The sequence below is a fragment of the Protopterus annectens genome, chromosome 8.part0 (assembly GCF_019279795.1).
Source record: "Protopterus annectens isolate FY-2018-M chromosome 8.part0, PAN1.0, whole genome shotgun sequence".
Classification (NCBI taxonomy): Eukaryota; Metazoa; Chordata; order Ceratodontiformes; family Protopteridae; genus Protopterus; species Protopterus annectens.
In genome coordinates this window covers 311476451-311498052 of record NC_056741.1, presented here as the reverse complement: position 1 = coordinate 311498052, position 21602 = coordinate 311476451, and the positions used below count along the sequence as shown (strand labels likewise).

The 21602-nt window shown below is 37.8% G+C and overlaps 1 protein-coding gene across 2 annotated transcripts in view; it reads left to right on the top strand.

Moving 5' to 3' along the window:
* The first annotated feature begins 2500 nt into the window (after nt 1-2500).
* ISG20L2 (interferon stimulated exonuclease gene 20 like 2) overlaps nt 2501-21602 on the top strand; it is a 217466-nt gene continuing 198364 nt past the window's right edge. Inside the window, exon 1 of one of the 2 annotated variants that reach the window (XM_044079805.1) lies at nt 2501-2628. The gene's annotated coding sequence lies outside the window, so the exon portion shown is untranslated. The remainder of the gene's footprint in view (nt 2629-21602) is intronic. The other variant, XM_044079806.1, reaches the window with a different exon arrangement.

The following is a 21602-nucleotide window of genomic DNA, read 5'->3' as shown; positions in this document are numbered from 1 at the left end:
CTTACCCTATCTCCATCTTAATAAATAGAACTATGACAGAAGGTTCTATCCCATCACTCTGAAAAGTCTCACATATTATCCCATTACACAAAGGAGGCAACTCAACTGAACTCTCCAATTTCTGTCCCATAGCACTACTCTCTCCATTAGCTAAAATCATGGAAAGATGCATTCATCAGCAACTCCTTGATCATCTCCTACTAAATAATCTCTTAGCTGACTGCCAACATGGCTTTAGACCATTTCGTAGTACCACTACCGTACTACTATCCTTTATAGACTGTATTAATAAGAATCGCAATAACAACTTGCTCTCCTCAGCTCTATTTTTAGACCTCTCCAAACCCTTCAATATGGTGAATCACCTCCTAAAGTTAGACACCCTTAAATCACTTATAGTAGACACTTTAACTATCAAATGGTTTAAGTCATATCTAGAAAACAGACAACAAGCAGTCATCTGTTAAAATAAATAATCAACTCACCTCCCTATCTCCCTAGGAGTCCCACAAGGTTCTATTCTTGGACCCCTCCTTTTCTCTATATTTATTAATAATCTGAACGCATCCCTCCCTCAAACCACCTGCATACAATATGCCGACAGCTCTACATTAATCTGTACTGCAGCATCTCAGGCTGAACTACAGTCTAGCATCCAAAAAGTATTCAACTTAGCAGAAGACTGGTTCTCCATACGCTGTCTCCTCCTAAACCCTAAGAAAACCATACTTCTACTTTTTACCCCCCTACTCAAAAGTCTCCCCTATCTACTTCTCAGTAACATCAAATAATGGCACTGTAATAGTACCTGATACCACAACTAAGCTTTTAGGTGTAACAGTTGATAATAATCTTAGTTTTGGTCCACATATAAACTTAACCATCAAATCACTTAATAGAAAACTTGGTTCACTTTATAGGCTAAACAACCTTCCTTACTCCCTCTGCCAGGACTACTATTGCCCAAACGCACCTAATTTCCACTCTTCTATTTGCCTCACCTATCTACACTAACCTATCCAAAAATAACCTAAACAAACTGGCCACCTCCTATAATAACATTGCCATATTTGCAACTGGTTCCCCATTCCATACACACCATTGCCAAAATCTGAAACAATTAGGATGGCTGGAACTGCAAAACCAAATTCTTCTCCAACAACTATTACCCATAAGATCCTGTATCATCCTACAAATACACCAATACTCTCTACCCTTATTAGCCCGTATAAAAATCTAACAACCCTACGCTCAGCAAATAAGTCAGTACTAGCCACCCTTAAATCTAAAACTAATCTGGAGACTGTCTTTTCAATAATACCATTGCTAATTCTTGGAACAAGCTTCCTACCAAACTAACATCCCTGGAATCCACACCACTTTTCAAAAAGCAACTAAGAATCCACCTATCTTTACAATGGCTTTACCCCTGTACTAATCCTGACTATTTTTTCCTCCTCTTTCCACCATCTTTCACATGCGCAAAATATGCATCCCTTCAAGAAGAATGAAAAAAAAATTTCACCCTGTCTTGTCTTTTTTTACATTAAGTTGTATTTTACTCTCTAATATTGCATTTTCACATTAATCCTGTTATAAACATGTCATTTTAGATTCTCTTATGTAATGAATATTTCATTTTTATTGGTCTCTATATCAAATTAATTTTTTAAAATATGTATTCTTATGTACTATTTTTTGGTTACAATTTTATAATAATGCTGTAGTGGAGCTTTTCTCCCCGGGCCTCTACTGAAAATGGACATATATCCAGTTAGACCAGCCCGGTCAACAAATGTAAAATAAATAAATAAAAATAAAAAAGGGGAGATCTCTGCCTCACCTACAGAGCCTGTATCTTTCAGACCTTCTACAAATCCACAAGTCCAGTGGTGGCAGAAACACCCACTCTGGAGACCTCAGTCTCTACTGCAACTTAAAAAGAACATACTTAATGGATGTATATGTCCCACAGAGAACAACACTTCTCTGCAAATGCCTTCCTCTTCATGTCAGGTCAAGTAGTCTCTTTAAGTGCAACTTTTTCACACAAAGCTAAAGTATTATCTTACCCTGAGTTAGACAAAACTTCTGTAAAATATAGTGACCTTGGTACTAAACTACTAAGGCTAGAAATTCAGTGGGAATGCATGACTTACTCTACTAAACATCCTCAGAGATCAATAGCCTAGTAAGAACCTATGAACCTATAAAAAGCATACCAATCTCATTATATGTAGAATAAAGATGATAATTTTAGGTTGATGTCTAGAAATAGATGAGTTTTGTAAGAAAAAAGGCTTGAAAATAAGACAAAGTTGAAAAGTGATGTAAAATTGCAGTTTTTCTGTATTTGTAAAGTCATTAGCTACTATTCCATTAGAAAATGCTCTCAGTGGGAGACAAAGTTATCAAGTGGGAAGCAATTAACCAATGAGAAGTCTGAAAAGTGTGTTCTGGTGAAATTTACAAAGATTCCTTTATGTACTTGTAAAGTTAAGTTTTTTTTTTCTTTAGAAACTGCTATTACTTGGAGATAAGCTGCCTGATGGTGCAACTAATCACGAGAACTCTAAACAATCTGTACAAACAGACGTTCACAAGGTGCAGTGAAATTAACATTTAAAGGTACACTGGGAAACATCAATGAAAAATAGATGAAATTTGAAACTGAAAAGTGATTAAGTTAAATAGTTTCCTGTTCAACATGTAGATATAACTGCACAATTTAATTTATTTAAAGCTAGCCAGTGCATTTTTTTGCAATAGTGAGGACGTACCAGGGGACCAGGATGGAAAAATATAACAAAAAAAGGGAAGATTTCTAAACAAATGTATGTTGAAAATGTGAATTTAGTAGAAGAAACTCAGAGTTTACATATTATTCTGCAAGGTACAATAACTGGGCTAAAATGGACTTGTATTTAATTGAACGTTTTGACACATCTAATAACTATCTCAGATAAAGCATCAATAAAAACTAAGGTGACGGTGTAGGGTAATGAGACACTGGCACTTTCCTACTTACCCGATAAAAAGAGAAGAATTTAAGTAATGGATAGTTGAAATGATTTGAGAATTAGTAGGGAAGACAGAAATATCTTCAGAAGGGAGTCAGTGGTATTAAATGAAATGAAGTTAAAAAATAGGGTAGAAATAAAGAGAGAAAGATATGGGAAATAAGTCATAGGAATTATTTACAGGGTTGTCAAAGGTTACAGTATTAGTATTATGGTATTAGAGAATAAGGGGAATCTCAAAGAACAAGATGAGAATGAGCGCAGTGTGCTAAAGGGAACTCAAGGGAGAATGTGCATAATATGCATGAGTTTAGAAAGCTTTCTATTAACAACCAATTTTCTGAGGACCCCAAAGCACAAAAAACTTTTAGCACAACTTAGACAAAAGGAAGTAAAAACAGGCATCACCAAAGTTAGGAAGCAGAGATCGTATGGTGGTAATAAACATACTTTTCAAAGTTTATGAAAATGTGCCTTAAAGTTGTGTAAAGCAAAGGAATGTGAAAACCAAAAACAAGAAAAGACAAATGGAGTAAAATAAAGAGTTGAAAAAATGATTTAACAGGAGAAGAGGGAAACGTTAACTTGGTTAGTATTATCTTTCCCATAAACAATTTTTATGGGATACTTTAGAGCTACACAATCAAGGCTCGTATAACAATCAAAAGATTCAAATCAGCATGAAAAGAGATGATGAAACAGAGGAAATTTATGAAATAAGGCCAGGGTATAATTTAAGGATAAGGCCAAGCAGACGTTTGAACTGCAGGTTAGATGCTACCTTTCCTACCAGGGGCTGAAATCAGAGTATAGTCAGAGAGAAAGGGATAGGGCAGTGCTAATTGAAATACCAGCTTTGTACTTTTTTTTTTTTTAGTCTAGAACAGAAGCTGCTGTTAAAAAGGAGATATTAAGTATGATATATAAATACTGCACAATAACTACATAAATCTATCAGTGGAGGTCAGAAAATATTAGGAAGAGTGTGAAAAGGTAGTTTACAAAAGAACAACTGTATGGCTTCCAAGAATGGTGCAATGTCCAGAAGGTTTTTGAGTTTTGTTTAGAAGTGTGCATATGAAGCAGACTTCAGAGAATTTTTTCTCGGTTAGACAGCAAATGGCAGAGGTGTGACAGGAAAGGAAAAGGTAACTGGGAACATGTTTGTGGGAGTATAATAAGTTGACAGATTTTAAACATTTCCTACAAGATGTCAGAAATGGGGGAACAAATTGTAACTAAGGAAATCATTATTTTGACTTGGGACACATCCTTTGAATTGCCTAAAAAAACTAAGGCCTTATTAGGTTAAATGTTACTGGCTTAGTGGCTTGCCAAAACAGCAACAGAATAGGGATATGATTTAAGTACTGATTATTGTAAATGAGATAATAGAACTTTATGTGGGATCTTTAGAAAAGAGAAAGAAAAAAATTACATTGAAATAAAATGAATTTGTGTAAAAATATATCCAGAACAATGTTCAGGAGGGGAGTGATGTTTAAGAGAAGGCAGTAATTGCACAATTTATGTAATACTGGAGTGAATGGTAACTGTTAAAAAGAAAACCTATATGTATACGGCATGAAAATAAAATTTTTTTATCATTATGCATGTGCGCCTAAGTCTTTGTGTAAATTACATTACAATAAGGATGTTAAAGAAAAAGAACATTGCTGCTGTTCTGCTAACCACCTTTTACTACAGTCCCCTTGAGGAGTAATGTCTAAATGTCTGGTCCTGTTCCAAGAACTCTGTATGGACAAATTGATCTTTGGCCATCAGTAATAAGTCAAGAATCCAAAGGTCTTTCTTTGCTGGCTCAAAACTGGGGCGAAAATGGAGAACTACAATCCTAGACTGCAGTTCAACTGTTATCTTCCTGGGAGACTTAGCTAGCAGAAGGGATAGCAGCACTGTCTAATACTTGGGAGCCCTCCTCAATCTGTTAAGTGGTGTTATTTCTTCCTTAGAAAGTGGCCTTGCCAACAAACAGAAATGACAAGGTGGTGCTTCTTATGGTAATCCTTTACCACATTCTTGGAGGCTTTCTCAAAGATTAATTCCCCAAAAAGTTCTGGCAATTAGTTCAGAGGATCGGAGTTATAAACTGCTAACAAGCTTTATTCTGTAGGTTAGAATTTTTTTACCTCAGCCCCCATTTACCTTCTGTGTGACTGTAAGCAACCACTCAGACAGTGTCCCAAAGATGAGCTTAAAACAGGCCCATGTGGATTTGTACTCTACCCCAACAGATACAAATAAATAAAAATAAACAGCATACTGAGTGGCTTGTCTGAGATCATCCTTAAAGGAGAACAACCTTAGCTATGCCATTCTTCCTTTATACCTAGTGGAGTCTTCCGCTCTAGCCATATCATCCGAGAAGTAAAAACTGCAGCAGACCACATAAAAGCCAATTGCAGAGCTGTGGCAACAGCCCTGACCATCTTTGCCACAAAATTAAAAAGGTCTGAAAGCTTCTCTTGTGGCTGATACACTGCTGAGAAATGGAATCACGACTGGTGAAACTACCGTATGGGGACCCAAATCATTAACATTGCAGAGTAAAACACTATCTTGCCCCATGCCTTTAGCTTGTCTGGTAAGGTGGAAAGGTGTTGCAGTGTTTGTGAACAATGCTGCTGGACTAGAGAGGGAGAGAGAGAGGAGTCAGCTGTTCCTACAATGTTGAAACAGAAGCTCCACACTTTCTTAGGAGGCAAGGAAGCAGTACAAATTCTTCCAAGCTGCAAAATAGTATCCCTAGGCACTAGCTCCATGGGAAAGTCATTCCAGGGCTCTTTCTTCTTTCCTAGATACACAGATGCTTCAGGTTTGAAGTCGAGAGGCCAAAAAATCCAACTTAGAAGACTTTTTTAGCTTGAAAGTTTTCTCCAAAGAAATGGTCATCTGGTTATGAGTTAAAGGGGAGGGAGATCTCATTGTCCTTGTCTTGCCCAGAAACATTTGTCACTGGATCCACTGAATGCCCTTCCCACAACACAGAGGGAGAAGAACAACCCTCTGAACTGTAGTTCTATGATGTGAGAATCCATACTTTGCCAATGGACATGGAGTTTACTGTTTGATAGGTGAACACCAAGGTTGGACTTGTTGAAGGTGGTACAGGGATTAGACAAACTAGCATTAGCCCATATTCTCTAAGGGTGCAATCCCATAAAGCATTTATCCGGTTATATCATGTCTAGTGATTGAGCTTGTCTTGAAAGCCCTGGTAGGAAGCCCCATTGGACCTTTGTGAGCCTGGGCCATCAAATCTTACTAGGCCAAGGGAAGGGGTTAGAATAAAAAGTCTTCAATCCCGAGTGCTACTGAACAGCACAAACCCAAAACTCAAGAGAAAATACATTTGTGTAAAAAAAACTTAGCATAACAGTAGATGTCCTATCGATAACTGTTGCAGTATTCCTTACTAGGAGGATAATCTGCCAAGGAAAGTTGTACGTCCAAGCAAGCATACCAAAGCCTGGGCCTTTCCACTCCGATGTATGACCGAAGGCAGAAGGTATGTAAGGGACATACAAACACAAGAACCTCAGAATTTACTTGCCCAGGAGAAAAAAAAAACAGAATAGGAGATAGAACTCTTTACATATGTATAGACCATCAAGAAAAAATCCCCCTTGGCCAGAGGAGTAACAAAAAAAATAAATAAAAGAGGAAATGAGGAACCGAATACTGCAAAAGTGATCAACAGGACATCTGCTGCTATAGTTAAGTTCTTACAAAACTGTACTGTGTTTTTTTATGGCTGGGGCCCACCAGACAGGATGCCTGCCTTTGGAGGATTGGATCTTGGTTTTATTTGGGATTGCATGATCCATGGATTCCTGAAGGTGTTCATAGAATGCGTTTATAATGGGTTCTGAGGTCTGGGCCGTATTTTCCACAGGCACAGGGGCTGTGAAGGATTCCACCTCGGTTTTGAGGAGTGTGACATTTGTTTTAGTGAAATTTTTTTACTGTGGTTTTCTGGCCATGGGCTGGGGTTGGGATGTGAATATCCAGTGAGATTACTCTATGGTCTGATCTTACCAGTGAAGGATACACTTCTGGTCTTGGGCATAGAGCCCCTATGTTGGTGATGATCAGGACCAGTATGTTTTCCCCTCTTGTCGGAGTGGTAGCAAGTTGTTCCATTATAAATTCTAGGAATCTTTGGGCTAGGGTGTTGCAGCTAGGGTAATGCTCCCAGTCTATGTTTGGATAGTTGAAGTCACCCAATATAATGGTGTTTGGGGAGATCTTCATATTTTCATGTGTTCTCCAGTCAGCCAAGTGTGGTTCCAAGTGTTGCTATGAACTGGAAGGCGGTTTTACCCACTGTTAGTTGCACATGGATAGTCTCTGATGCTTCATGCTGTGCCACCAACCTGGGGGTGTGGGTATCTTTGACAAATATTGATACTCACCCTCCTTTTGTAGTTTGTTCCATGTTTTGCGGCTGTATAGCATGGTATGAGGTGTAACCTGTTAGTGCTAGGGTGCTCTTGGGAGCCTTGAACCAGGTTTCTGTTACTGCACAGGTATCAACATTCTCCATGCTGTGGGGAGTTTGGAGTGCGTGCATCTTGCAGTTTAGACTTGTGGCATTGAGTAGCATTATTTCTAGTTTTTTATCCCTTGTGATACCTATGGAGGTGGGTTTGTGTTTTGAGCCTTGCCTAAAAAAGGCACTATGGGGGTGACAAAAGCCATCCCTAGCGAAGCATCATGTCTTGGTGAGCATGTCATCCCAGGCTGACAGGCATTGGATCCCCTTTCACTGACACCAGTACTTAAGACAATTGTTGTAATTGATCATCATGTCTTCATATTGTGGCATCATGTTTGGGGAGGGTAGGATGATACTCAAGGTCATCAAGTTTGCATATACTACATGGTGGTAAATGCTGTTTAGCACTACCTTACATTGCTTAACACATAGCCATCATGCCTCAGGTGGTGCTGCAGGGCTGCCTATGTCGGATGCACACACTACACTCCCTGCACATGTTTAAAAGCAGGTTGTGTCAACTTAGGCATCCCTTTCGCTATATGTGGGAGTCAGAGAGAGGTATAATTTCCAGGGTTCCTACTGAGCCAGTGTATGTGCTATGCGTTGCCTCTTTGCCAAGGCTAAGGCATACTGGGCACACCTCCTTCTGCCTACTGGGGCAGGCTCAGGTTGTTCCTCCTCCGAGTCACGCTCTGCCTGTGATGACCTTGGCAATGGTGGGGGGCTGTTTGGCCCAGGCCTATGCTGGTCCTGCTGCAGCTGTTTTCACAGAATCATATTATGTAGCATAGCACATACCATGACAATTTGGGTACATGTAGTTGGTGAGTATTGCAAGACTCCACCAGATGTGTCCAGGCACTGGAACCGTGACTTGAGCAACCCAAACACACGCTCAATTACATTTCGTGTTTGTGCATGTGCCTCATTATGGCGTTCCTGTTCAGGTGTGTGTGTGTTTCTGATGGGTGTCATCAGCCACGGCTCCAGTGCATAGCCAGCATCCCCCACTAAGTGACCATGTGGGATGTCCCCATTGGCAAATGTCTGGTACAGCTGCGTCAGATGCCAGATATGGGAACCATGGTAGCTTCCAGGGCAGCCAGCACACACATTATTATGCCCTAGGCATCACACATGACCTGACAGTTGATGAAGGGGAAGCCCTTGCGGTTAATGTAGGCCCTACCCTGCTCTCAGCTGGTGCTTTGATGCGTATATGCGTGCAGTCTATTGCACCCATTATCTCAGGGTATTCTGCTATTTGCTGGAAGAGACGCATATTGCTGGCCAATACCTCACGGGAATTGGGGAAATATACATGATCACCGACATGTGCTGACATGGCATCCAGGAACTGGTGCAGTACCCTGGATGCTGATGCCTGTGATATCCCCATCGTATCACCAGTTGGTCTCTGGAAGGTACCTGTTGCTAGTATTCTTAGGCCAACACATTGGTTTCCACTGGGATGGGTTCCCCGCAGTTGGTTCTGTGTGTGAGGCGTGGCATGCACAGCTCAACAATTTGCTGCAGGAGTTTTCTGTCCACTCTATAGCGCTCCACTATCTCCAGCTCATGTAACCCCTGGTAGGTGACCCTGGGCCTGTACACTCTTCTCCGTCTTCTCACTGTGGGTTGTCCGACAGCATTTGCATTGTCACTACCCCCAGTATGTTGCATATGTCGCCTTGTCACTACCCCCAGTATGTTGCATATGTCGCCTTATAACAGCAATGGCAGCCCCTAGCATTTTCTGAGTGAAGCTTTTTCAGTTTTCACTTCTAGTAGCTTACTCCAGTGTTGCAGTGTCTCTTGACAGAAACAAACTACACTGTTGTTTGCAGAGTTTTAAGTGCTGGGCTGGGCTAGTGTTCTGCCTGTGTAATTGCCTGATTCTGATTGTTTTCACCTGCTAGCTCTACTAGTATTCCCTGGTAGCTTCCTACTATTTGTTGTGCTTCCTTTTTCCTTTCTGTTTCCTCAGGGGGGAGCGACTCGCATACAAGCGCAAACACGTTCACAGCAGCTCACACGTGCGCACACATGCTTAGATGGACTAAAATTTGCTTATTCGGGTTAAAACGCACGCACACCAGCGCAAACGTGCTTACAGGTCTTTAAACAGCCTTATACATGTTTACTCCAGCTTACACGCGCACACTCTATCTTACTCGGGTTTACAGGCGCGCATACCCGTCCAGCAAGAAACTTTGGTGTTATCCACAGTATACACCTTCCATTTCTTGGCTTTCCCTGGCCTACCTGTTGACACACCTCTTTCCATGATGTCTGACAGCTGACACATGCCACTCTGCTCCTATGAGCTTCACTACTTTCATACATACCCCCCCTGTGATGTCACCTATCTCCTACTCTGTTACTCCCCATATCCTACTCCTAAACTCCACTGACTGTGCTCATTTGCTATGTAAAAGTGCGATTCACTATCCTAACACTCATTTACATAGGATTGCCTACTAATGCTTGGTTACATGTCTTAGACTGGGCTTCTCCCCTTAGCAACCCCTACTCGGTGGCCATGTTGTCTTCAGCCTGCTATTCCCTTACATTGTAATTTAACAGTTTTCATAGATTCTACGTTTGTGGCTTTTATTTTCTTATTTTATGATTTTTTTTAGCGCGGCGCTATGCTTAAACATCGGAAATCGCCGGAAAAAAAAAAGCATTTTTATTTTAATTTTGCATCTGGGAACATTTCCATTGGCCGTATATTTGGCCATTGGCATGCTTCCTCAACCATATGCAACCTTTATTTGGAGCTGACAAGGCTCCATTGTGCTATTTGTAGAACGGTACTCAATTGTCAACTGAGTACATTTCTGCAGCTAACACGGCTACTACTCGGACAGGTTTGTGCTTCCTGGATCGCAAATTTACCTCATTTGCATGCCTTTCGGCTGCAAATGAGGTAATTTGCATATCCCAGCCCTGTCCGTGTAGGAGACGTTTTAGGAGCTCTCTTACTCGCCCCTACAAGCTGTTCCTGGATCGCTCGTCAGACATGATGGCTGCATGGAGTCTTACTCTACTCGTACACTCCGTGCAAGCCATTGTGAATCCGGCAGAATATCTTTATACCGGGAATCAACAACTAAGTCTACTTCTTTCCTGAAAAGTCATTGTATATTACTTTGAGGAATTTGTTAAAAGGTTTAAAAGGGTTTCACACGTGTGATCTTATATTGATTGAAGTTACCACCAATATTCCTATATAACCATTTGAGTGCTCTTTTTGCAAGTAGTTTCCTAACAAACCTCTGATGATGGCTCTGGTGTGTGTGTCTGTGTGTCTGCGCGTCTGTGCGCTCTGTGAGCAACTACAGCAGAGCTATCAAGCCACAGATGGGAGGAAGTGAGGGTACTTTGTGCCAACACTTAAACAAATCTCAGGCCAGAATATCTATTTGAAATCAACTAACTTTTAACATTTTCAAAACAGTCAGTTGAAAGTATGAAAAATAAAGTATGAAGTCCTAGCCAGCATACACATATTAAAAAAAAATATCCAAGACATGAAATTATAGTGTTTTTCTGACTTTACAGCTAAAGTCACATAAAAAGACATTTTGTATATTAATGTAATATTTTTATTGTTGTACTGTACTGTTGTATAATAATGACAAAATATTTTGGATTACAATTTAAGATGTAGCTACTTATTTGCTTTTAAGACAGGCAGTGTGGTCTAAGGTTATTTTATAGGTAATTATATGCCTGTTCATTTCCATAAAAATCCCAAATATGAAAGTGTCAACCAATTTTAGAGATACTAGCATTTTATACAAGGAGTGAAATAGCCATTTAATTCATTTGGAAACCACATTTCCATATGTGGGAATGGTGATAGCAAATTGTCAAGATAGACGAGACTTTATCTCCAGCAGAAATCTCCATCTTATCCTGCACAGTTCATCATGTGAGATATGACATTCCCATACAGACTGAGAGATATCATCTCTCCAACCTGACTTTGGTATATCACATGGCTTCCTTCCAGTGGGCCATGCCAAGTACACCTCCTGTGGGAGACCCATGAAGCATCCTCAGAAGCTGCCTACTCCCAACATGGAGGAGAGTGTCTGCTCACAGACTAATGAACTTCTCACATTGCTGCAAAGATTACACCAACTACACTGCAATAAAATCTCATTTTTTTCCAAATGATATCCACAATCTCTTTCTCTTAGTTGCTACTCAGCATTCATTGCCATAGGTATAGCTTGAAGCTATGGGTTTTTATCATATCTACTTCATACAGAGCAGTAAATTACTCCAATTTATTCTGAAGATAAGTCACTGCAGATAAAAAGAACAATCTGCAAACAACAAAGATGCCACCCCCACATCCACAAACTGGGCCATTTCTAGGTACTGGCTGACTGGATGGCCTGTACATGAAAATCTCAAGCAAGTGAGGAGGCAATGTAAAATTCTGTCAGTGCTATACTCACCTTGGTCATTTTTGACTTAATGCCAAGACTGTAGGTAAAACTTTCATTCCTAAAATACATTGACCAATAGCATGCATCAGGACCTATGAAAACCTGTAATGCTGCAGTTCTTCCCATAATCCAGTCTGGTGTGTAGTCATATGCTTTCTCTGAGTCAGTAACCACATATGGATATTATTGGTAAACTCCTATAACTTTTCATTTATATGCCATGAAGTTTTTGAACAGATTATTTACAAAGTCTGTTCATTCACACACAGAGACACACACACACACACACACACACACACACACACACACACTTTCGCATACAGAAACAAACGGTTTAAATTACGCACACATACACACTTACCTTCTCTCGCAATCAAATGGCCATAAGCGCACAGGCGCGTCACACGCACGCACTTGCCTTCTCTCTTAAAAGAACCGCTATTGTGTACTTTCGCTACTTTTGATACATTTACGCATCCAATCCTACCTGCGGTTGCATTGTGTGTGTAAACTCTCAAAATGTCACTCTACACCACCCATTAAACTGGGCTTAAAGTAACATCCATTATCTCTTAATGTTTCTGCATTGCCAAGATATCTTTCTTCTTTAGCTTTTTACTGAAGTTCAAACCACCACACTGGTAATAAAATCGATTCTTTTTACTTCCAACCACAACAGATGAGTGCATTCGTCTAATAGATAGACTTCATCAGATCTGATGAAGTCTATCTATTAGACGAAAGCGCTCATCTATTGTGGTTGAAAGTAAAAAGAATCGATTTTATTACCAGTGTGGTGGTTTGGACTTTGTTTCATTACTACTTGGTTTGGCATCAGTTCCATTTTTACTGAAGTTCCTAGTGATCTCAAAAACCCAAAAAAGCCTGTTTTTTTTTCCCCTGTTGGAATGAGGAGCTGGTCAAAAGCAGATTTCTCTAGTTCACGTTATTGTGAACAGCACACAGCGTAAACAAAAAAGTAATGTATGTACTTACGCTGGCCGAGTATTGTATTTAAATGAGCAATAATAGGACCCAGAGTGCTTATATGATCCCATTCCGTTGTCCACTCCTGGTAATATACAAATAAATACTGTTTATTTAAAATTCCATGTGCGAGTACAGGATGTATTTAAATCCGCATTGGTGTATGTGCATGCGAAGGAGAAAAGGATTTCAGCGTGGAGTGAAGAGAGATTTTTTTTTTTTTTTAATTATTGAAGCCTCCTGGCCAACCTGCACCTGTGTAAGGGGGAGGGCGCTTGCCTCCCATATGGTACCAGTGCCCTTGGACACATTTAGAGGAACTAATCAGGATACGAGGATCAGATCACTTGATTGGCATCACTACTTGCGTTTCTGTAACTTAACGAAAGAAAGAAAAACCTAGATAAATACAACCTACGTCATAAAATGTAAATGTAGCATTAAAGCAGTAAACAAGGAATGGTCTCTCAGCTGTATACAGTTTTGGCAGTGCTTTTTTATATTTCCAATTTCTCAAAAGAAAACTAAAAGCTTATTTTTTTCTGGCGACAGGTTGTGTGGGTTAACAAATAGGGGGAGGCGCGCGCCCCTACGCCAAGGCCTAAATCCGCCAATTCAGAATACATTATACTCCTGACAGCTATGTACACACAAGCTCAGAGGAAAGGAAAAGGTAGAAAAAAAAAATTAAATCGTACATTTTCCCTCTTTTGAGTCCTACTCCTCACATGCTCTGCTAATTGAGTAATCAAGTCATTAGTACATCGCCACAATTTTTTTTTTATTTTTTCAACTTTTTCAGGAAAACTGGAAAATCTTTGAGACCCCCACCCCTCAACCCTGACATCAGTCTTACCACAGTGCTGAAGTTATAACTAGATTCTCTTTTCCATAAAAAAGCAATGTGAACTTTAGCCTGTGCCCACCATCTCAACCCAAATGAAAACTGACAGGAACGGAAAACTAAAGCAAAGTTGACACAGGGAAGCAAAGTGGGATTTGAACTGAACGTATTCAGGATATCTATGAGAAAATTGAGATTGTGGTTGGGAATGTGAGTGACGCGATTACGGTCAGCAGAAATGTAGACCCAAATTTTAAACACTAGGATTGTCCCTTTAAGGGCATAAAGAAGTGAGGGAAGGCTATCCAAAAGTGTTCCCTTAGGGAAAAAAATAAAAACAGAATGAAAACAAAGGGTGTTATTACACATCTGTTTAAGCGCCCACACACAGTATACAATGCCGCGAGAATGCCTTCAAGTAGGAAGATGGATCCTAGGAACAAACCTGCAGGTAAAGGAAGAAGGAAACAGAAAAAAAAATTTTTTAGCAGCAGTACGAGTATTTCCTGATGGAATTATTAAAAGATAGGGGAGAAAGAAGTGAAGAAAATGAGGAAACATACAGAAGCTCGTAACATGTACGTTAAGCTTCAGACAGCATATCTACTTACCTACAAAAATATAACAGGTGAACTTTGCTTCCAGACAAGTATAAATATTTTATTGAAAATATACTACTCTGTAACTCTTCTCTTGAAAAATGTTTAACTGCATCACACAATAAACATGTTTAAATACAATGTACCACACATATATTTCTAAGCAATGCACTCCACAGTTTCCATACTATAATTCTTCTTATATGTGTGCATAGTAAATGATGTAATTTGGTTCACCACCGTCCGGTTTACTGTTCTTCCTGTTAGGTTCAGCTATAGTAATGCTGAAACACAAAGGCGGTTATCAGTTACTTTTTTTTGTATCTCTCTACTCAATGAATATAAGCAGTGAAACCAAGGCCAATGGTAAGTATATGTAATGTCTTTCCTCTTTGTCAAAATCCTTTACAATTTAAGTAAGAAGAATCAAACAGTACAGAAAGGGTTTGATCCTGGCTGAAGAGTTTAGAGAGTCAATAGATTTTTAACGGAGACTAGCACGCCGACGGTCGCTTTTATTAAACAACTTTTTTCTGCTTTAGTTTGTAATCTTTCCTTATCGTTGTACGCATGCGGGTTGTCTAACAGTGTAGTACCTCGCGGGCGGTACTGCGCAGGTTAGGGCGTTTCCATATTGATTGGCAGGTCAGCGCATATTTGAGTGACACTGCGTGTTCCCGTTACACAAATTATATGGTCTGTTTCTCGTATATTTTGTGATTTCTTGGTAAAGCACTGAAGATTAACGTTATTAAATAATGACATACATTCGAGTTTCAGGCGGCATTTCTTTCAGAAAAGGCATGTTAACAGAGCTCGAGAGGTATGCTTTGCATCCTTCATCGTGGGGACAAACAAGAGAGAAAGCCACCTATGAACCTATTGTGGATGAGCAGTTGGTCCATTTGTCTACCTTTTGTACAAAATCTGGATCCCTACTCAACTACCAGCTTGTTTTTTATACTGCGTAACATCTGCTTGACAGCAAAGGAGACAAGCTAACTAGCATAAGCTTTTCCATGGAGTAGTACTCTTGCAAAGTCAATAAAATGGAAAAGTAGTATTATAGATGGACAGATATTTATACATCCCTTCATTTTGCAACTGAAAACAGTCTCTGAAACTAAGGCATACCAGACTTGTATGGCACTTTCCTTCCTTGAAGCAATCAAGAAAAAAAGTCACGTCTTTAGAACACATTTAGCAACCACAGTCCATCCTTGAAGTTCTTCAGAGAATTTTTAAAGCAAATTAATTTCACTTAATAGGTTTTAACACAATTTTGGATAAAATCCACCGAGAATTTATTTCCCTACCCAGTCTTCAACGACATCTTTCATACTTGATACTGCTCTGCCTTAAAGGTATGGGTTTCTCTAGGAATAACAGTCTTGCAATCTTAAAACCATATGGCCCAGTGATACAGGCAGTGGTTACAATCTGTATGCCTATAAAGGCACCAAACAGTGGCACAGTCTGTGTGCAAATTCTCTTCCTAGTAAATTGAATCTGTGGATTGACAGCCCACTTCACTTGCCAGATTGCCAGATGCTCGTTTTATTGCTGAACAGCTTCCCCACCACTGCACTTTCAACTGACAGACAGAATGCTTCTCCCTCTCTAATTTGGGACAATACTGTACCAATGTCTACTACCACAGCATTGGTGTACACCAGGAATTGTTTGGAAAAGTCAGAGGCTATTCATAATAGGTTCTGAACCTTTTAGTTTCCTAAAGGCATGTTCAACTTCTGTACCTTGAACATTCAATGGAACTTAGGTCAGTCAGATGGTGAATAATGGTTGCAAAGTCCAAGACAAACCAAGCAATATCTCACCAACCCCAAAAAAAAATGCCCTAACCTGCTTTTTACAATTCTATATTGCCTCTACCTGTTGAGCCTGTGGATTCACTATCCGTGATATTATAGACCAAATACCTAGCTTCTGTCTTGTCAGATTTATCTGGGCTAGATGCAAATCCAACTGGAAAGTTCAAACTGGTTAATGAGTGGTTATTATAACCTAAAATGTGCGATTATTATAATGTCCAATTAATCAGGTTTTAGAAGGTAGATGGTTGTGAGGGAGGCTTGTTTGTTATATTTTCATGTTTGTTTATTATCTGTGTTAATAACGGGAAATGAGCGGTTATTATAACCTAAAATGTGCATGTTTGTTTACATTTCAGCTGTCCGGTGTTCGCAATGTTAGTTGTGGGCGGTTAGGGGTGGGGTTTGCTACTGCGCATCCTGCGAGGTACTACACTGTTAGATAACCCGCATGAGTTCTTATAAAGGAAGAGTAATTTCACCACTAAGCGACAAAACTAATTGTTTACTTTAACTTCCTCATCCGACAGTAGTGGGTACATAGAAAGCATGCTCAGTTAACAGTGATCAAGCAAACATTTCAACTGTCCAGATTTTTTCCTCACATTTTTGGTCTGTTCCTCATAAAGTTTTTTTTTCTGGTAAATTATCGAGTATTGAAGTCACTAATAATGATGTACATTTCAGTTTTCAGTCTTCACATCCTTCAAAAAATGCATGCTAATGTGAAAGCTGTTATTCAAGCAGCTTTCTATGTTTACAACAGCAGTAAATTTAAAATCTGCCCCTAGTTTTGGTCCTTTGTCTCCCCTCCCCATTATTTTAGGCTTTGTCCAGATTTATTGTACTGAGATGTGCATGGAGGTATAGCAGGCATACTTTCCCTGAGAAGTTGTAAATGGTTAACTGAATCTAATTAGAGACAATAACTATCCCAGATTTGTCACAAACTCTTTCCTTGTCCCTGTCATCTTTCCTCGGCTTTTTTTTTTGGCTGTGTGGTCTGCTTCTCCAGGCCTGTACAGTAGAGCGAAATGATGTACCTCCTGATATCTGAGGGTAGAGGAAAGGTAGTAACTTCCTTGTTTTTTTTTCGATTCATGAAGTTACAGTCTGGCATTTTGAAATCGATGATATGAGAGTCTGTAATATATACATATATATATATATATATATATATATATATATATATATATATATATATATATATATATATATATATATATATATATATATATATATACCCTGCAAGAAAAACCCAGTCTAGCTAGAGTTCTCATTGTATGATACCTTAACTTAGCTTGTTGGGTTTTCTCACAGTTTTTACTGAATAGTTTGTCTGTGTGACCTTTTTAAACCAAAAGAAAGCCGTACATATGGAGAGAAAAAACGAACTGTGTATAACAAATATTTATTTTAATGCTTTAAAATCAATCATGCGTTTTCGTCCACATGAGTTAGGACTTCATCAGATGAACAAATAAATCACATCAACTGTATTTATAGAGGTTTAAAACTAATGATCCAATAGTATTCCTACATTACATTTCAAACAGTCTAATCAGAGTTCAAGTGGGCTCATAAATATTCATTACTTCATTTCACTGTGATCCAATAAATTCATTTATTCATTATTAATTAATAAAACATATCAATAAATAAACTTAATATATAAATATTTCACATTAAAATCATTTGAATTTAAAATACAATTAATACAAAATACTTTAAGGAGAATAAATACAATGTTAGTGCTTTCCATTTTACTAAATACAAACTCATAGGAAACAGTGCCATCTATTGTCCTAAATAGCATATTACCTTTATATCTTTTTCATTATATTTTAGCAGCCCTTAATTTAAGTAGTGGTAATATGGAAAGGTGGTCATTTAACCCTGGAAATTTACCTGCTTCCAGTGTTACTTGCCACCATAATTCTTTGTACTCTATTTTTTCTTCCCATATGCCACCCATAATGTCATACTTAATTTACTCCAGTACTAAAAAAATAAATTTATACCCTTCACATGTTCTAGAATGTTTAAATAATGCATTTGTTTCTTTTCCTTTTGAAATATCATAAATGTGTTTGTATATTCTTCTTTTCAGGGTTCTCTCTGTTTTCCCTACATAAAACAAACCACATTTTTGACATATAGCAAGGTATATTAATCCTTTGGTATCACAATTATAGTACCCTTTACTTCATATCCATCTATTTCTACTTTCCAAAAAAGTCTCTCCGTTATTAATAATGTATTCACACTGACTACACCTTCCACATTTGAAGGTGCCTAATTTCCTTCCACCGTCTGTAAAGTAATTTATTTGTTTATCACCATTGTTATTTTTGTTTTCTAAAATATTCCTTATACTGCTGGAATTGTTATAGACCACTTTAGGTAATAACGTGGGTATATCTTCCAAATCAGTAAAGGTAATGAATCTTTCCCACTCCTTTTGGAAAGTTCCTTTTATATTATAGTTAGTTGTATTATATTCCAAAACCAAAGCCTGTTGATATACACCTGGATTTTCTGTCTCTTTATTCTCCATTTCATAATTTTCCTTATCATTAATATTCATATCCCCCTTAATAGGTTTAAATCTATTTTTTCTACCTCTTTCCACTTCGGACCTAATATTCTTAATAAAATCCTTGGGGTACCCCCTATCCAGAAACATTTGTTCAAGTAGTTCACATTCCACAAAAAAAATCACTCTCCAAGCTAGTCATTCTACAACCTCTCACAAATTGTCCCTTCGCTATATTTCTTTTACAGTGTAACGGATGTGCACTATTGTAGTGAAGGAAAGAATTGCAGAAGGTAGTTTTCCTATGTATCCTAGTTTCTAATTCATTATTTACCTTGTATATTTCTAAATCCAAATATTGAAGAATATCATATGATTTTTTATAGGTAAACTTAAGAAAGTTAGTAGTGTTGCTTATGTATGCCATAAATTCTTCAAATTTTTCACTGCTTTCTGTCCAAAATATGACCATGTCGTCTAAAAATCTATGGTATAAAGACCAGCAAGGCTTAAATTTAGAATGTAGGACAAATGCTTCTTCCCATTTTGCCAAAATTATATTTGCAAAGGTAGAGGCACAGGCAGCCCCCATGGATACTCTTTGAATTTGTTGAAAAAATTCACCATTAAAAATTTAAAAAATTGTTCTTCAAAACTATATCCATGAGTGCTGTGCTCATTACCTTTTCATTATGTGACATAATTTTATCCTGAAAATTGACTTCCTCGAACATTTTCATTCCTGTTTCATACGGTATACAGGAAAACAAATCAATTATGTCTATAGTAACAGATAGCAAATTATCGGAATATAACCCAGAATTAATTTTTCTTAATAAATCCCAGGAGTCCCTAAGAATAACTTTATTGTGGACCCAAATGTGTTTAGGTTTTATGTCAACATATTTAGCTAATGGCAACGTTTTAGATCCATCGGCAGATACTATAGGCCTTAAAGGGGGGTCTTCAGGATTTTTATGAATCTTGGGAATTCCGAAAATACTCGGAATTTTTGGTTTCTCAACTTTCAAATATATATACATTTTTTATCAATCACTCCTTCCTGTAGCATATCTTGTAATACAATATCAATTTTATTATATGCCAGGTTTATTTCGTTCCTTGAGACACAGGTGTATTTGAAGAATTTATGGCATACATAAGCAACACTACTAACTTTCTTAAGTTTACCTATAAAAAAATCATATGTTCTTCAATATTTGGATTTAGAAATATACAAGGTAAATAATGAATTAGAAACTAGGATACATAGGAAAACTATCTTCTGCAATTCTTTCCTTCACTACAATAGTGCACATCCGTTACATTGTAAAAGAAATATAGTGAAGGGACAATTTGTGAGAGGTTGTAGAATGACTAGCTTGGAGAGTGATTTTTTTTGTGGCATGTGAACTACTTGAACAAAAGTTTCTGGATAGGGGGTACCCCAAGGATTTTATTAAGAATATTAGGTCCGAAGTGGAAAGAGGTAGAAAAAATAGATTTTAAACCTTTTAAGGGGGATATGAATATTAATGACAAGGAAAATTATGAAATGGGGAATAAAGAGACAGAAAATCTAGGTGTATAGCAACAGGCGTTGGTTTTGGAATATAATGCAATTAACTATAATATAAAAGGAACTTTCCAAAAGGAGTGGGAAAAATTCATTACCCTTACTGATCTGGAAGATATACCCAAGTTACTACTTAAAGTGGTCTACAAAAATTCCAGCAGCATAAGGAATATTTTAGAAAACAAAAACAACAATGGTGACAAACAAATAAATTCCTTTATGGAAGGTGGAAGGAAATTAGGCACCTTCAAATGTGGAAGGTGTAGTCAGTGTGAATACATTATTAATAACGGAGAGACTTTTTTGGAAAGTAGAAATAGATGGATACAAAGTAAAGGGTACTATAATTGTGATACTAAGGGATTAATATACCTTGCTATACGTCAAAAATGTGGTTCGTTTTATGTAGGGAAAACAGAGAGAACCCTGAAAAGAAGAATATACGAACACATTTATGATATTTCAAAAGGAAAAGAAACAAATGCATTATTTAAACATTCTATAACATGTGAAGGGTCTAAATTTCTTTTTTTAGTACTGGAGCAAATTAAGTATGACATTAGGGGTGGCATATGAGAAGAAAAAATAGAGTACAAAGAATTATGGTGGCAAGTAACACTGGAAGCAGGTAAATTTCCACGGTTAAATGACCACCTTTCCATATTACCACTACTTAAATTAAGGGCTGCTAAAATATAATGAAAAAGATACAAAGGTAATATGCTATTTAGGACAATAGATGGCACTGTTTCCTATGAGTTTGTATTTAGTAAAATGGAAAGCACTAACATTGTATTCTCCTTAAAGTATTTTGTATTAATTGTATTTAAAATTGAAATGATTTTAATGTGAAATATTTATATATTAAGTTTATTTATTGATATGTTTTTATTAATTAATAATGAATAAATGAATTTATTGGATCATAGTGAAATGAAGTAATGAATATTTATAAGCCCAGTTGAACTCTGATTAGACTGTTTGAAATGTAATGTAGGAATACTATTGGATCATTAGTTTTAAACCTCTATAAATACAGTTGATGTGATTTATTTGTTCATCTGATGAAGTCCTAATTCATGTGGATGAAAACGCATGGTTGATTTTAAAGCGTTAGAATAAATAATTGTTATACACAGTTTGTTTTTTTCTCTCCATATCTACGGCTTTCTTTTGGTTTAATAGTGACTTTCGGAAGCTTCCACTGTTGGTAGTTATTG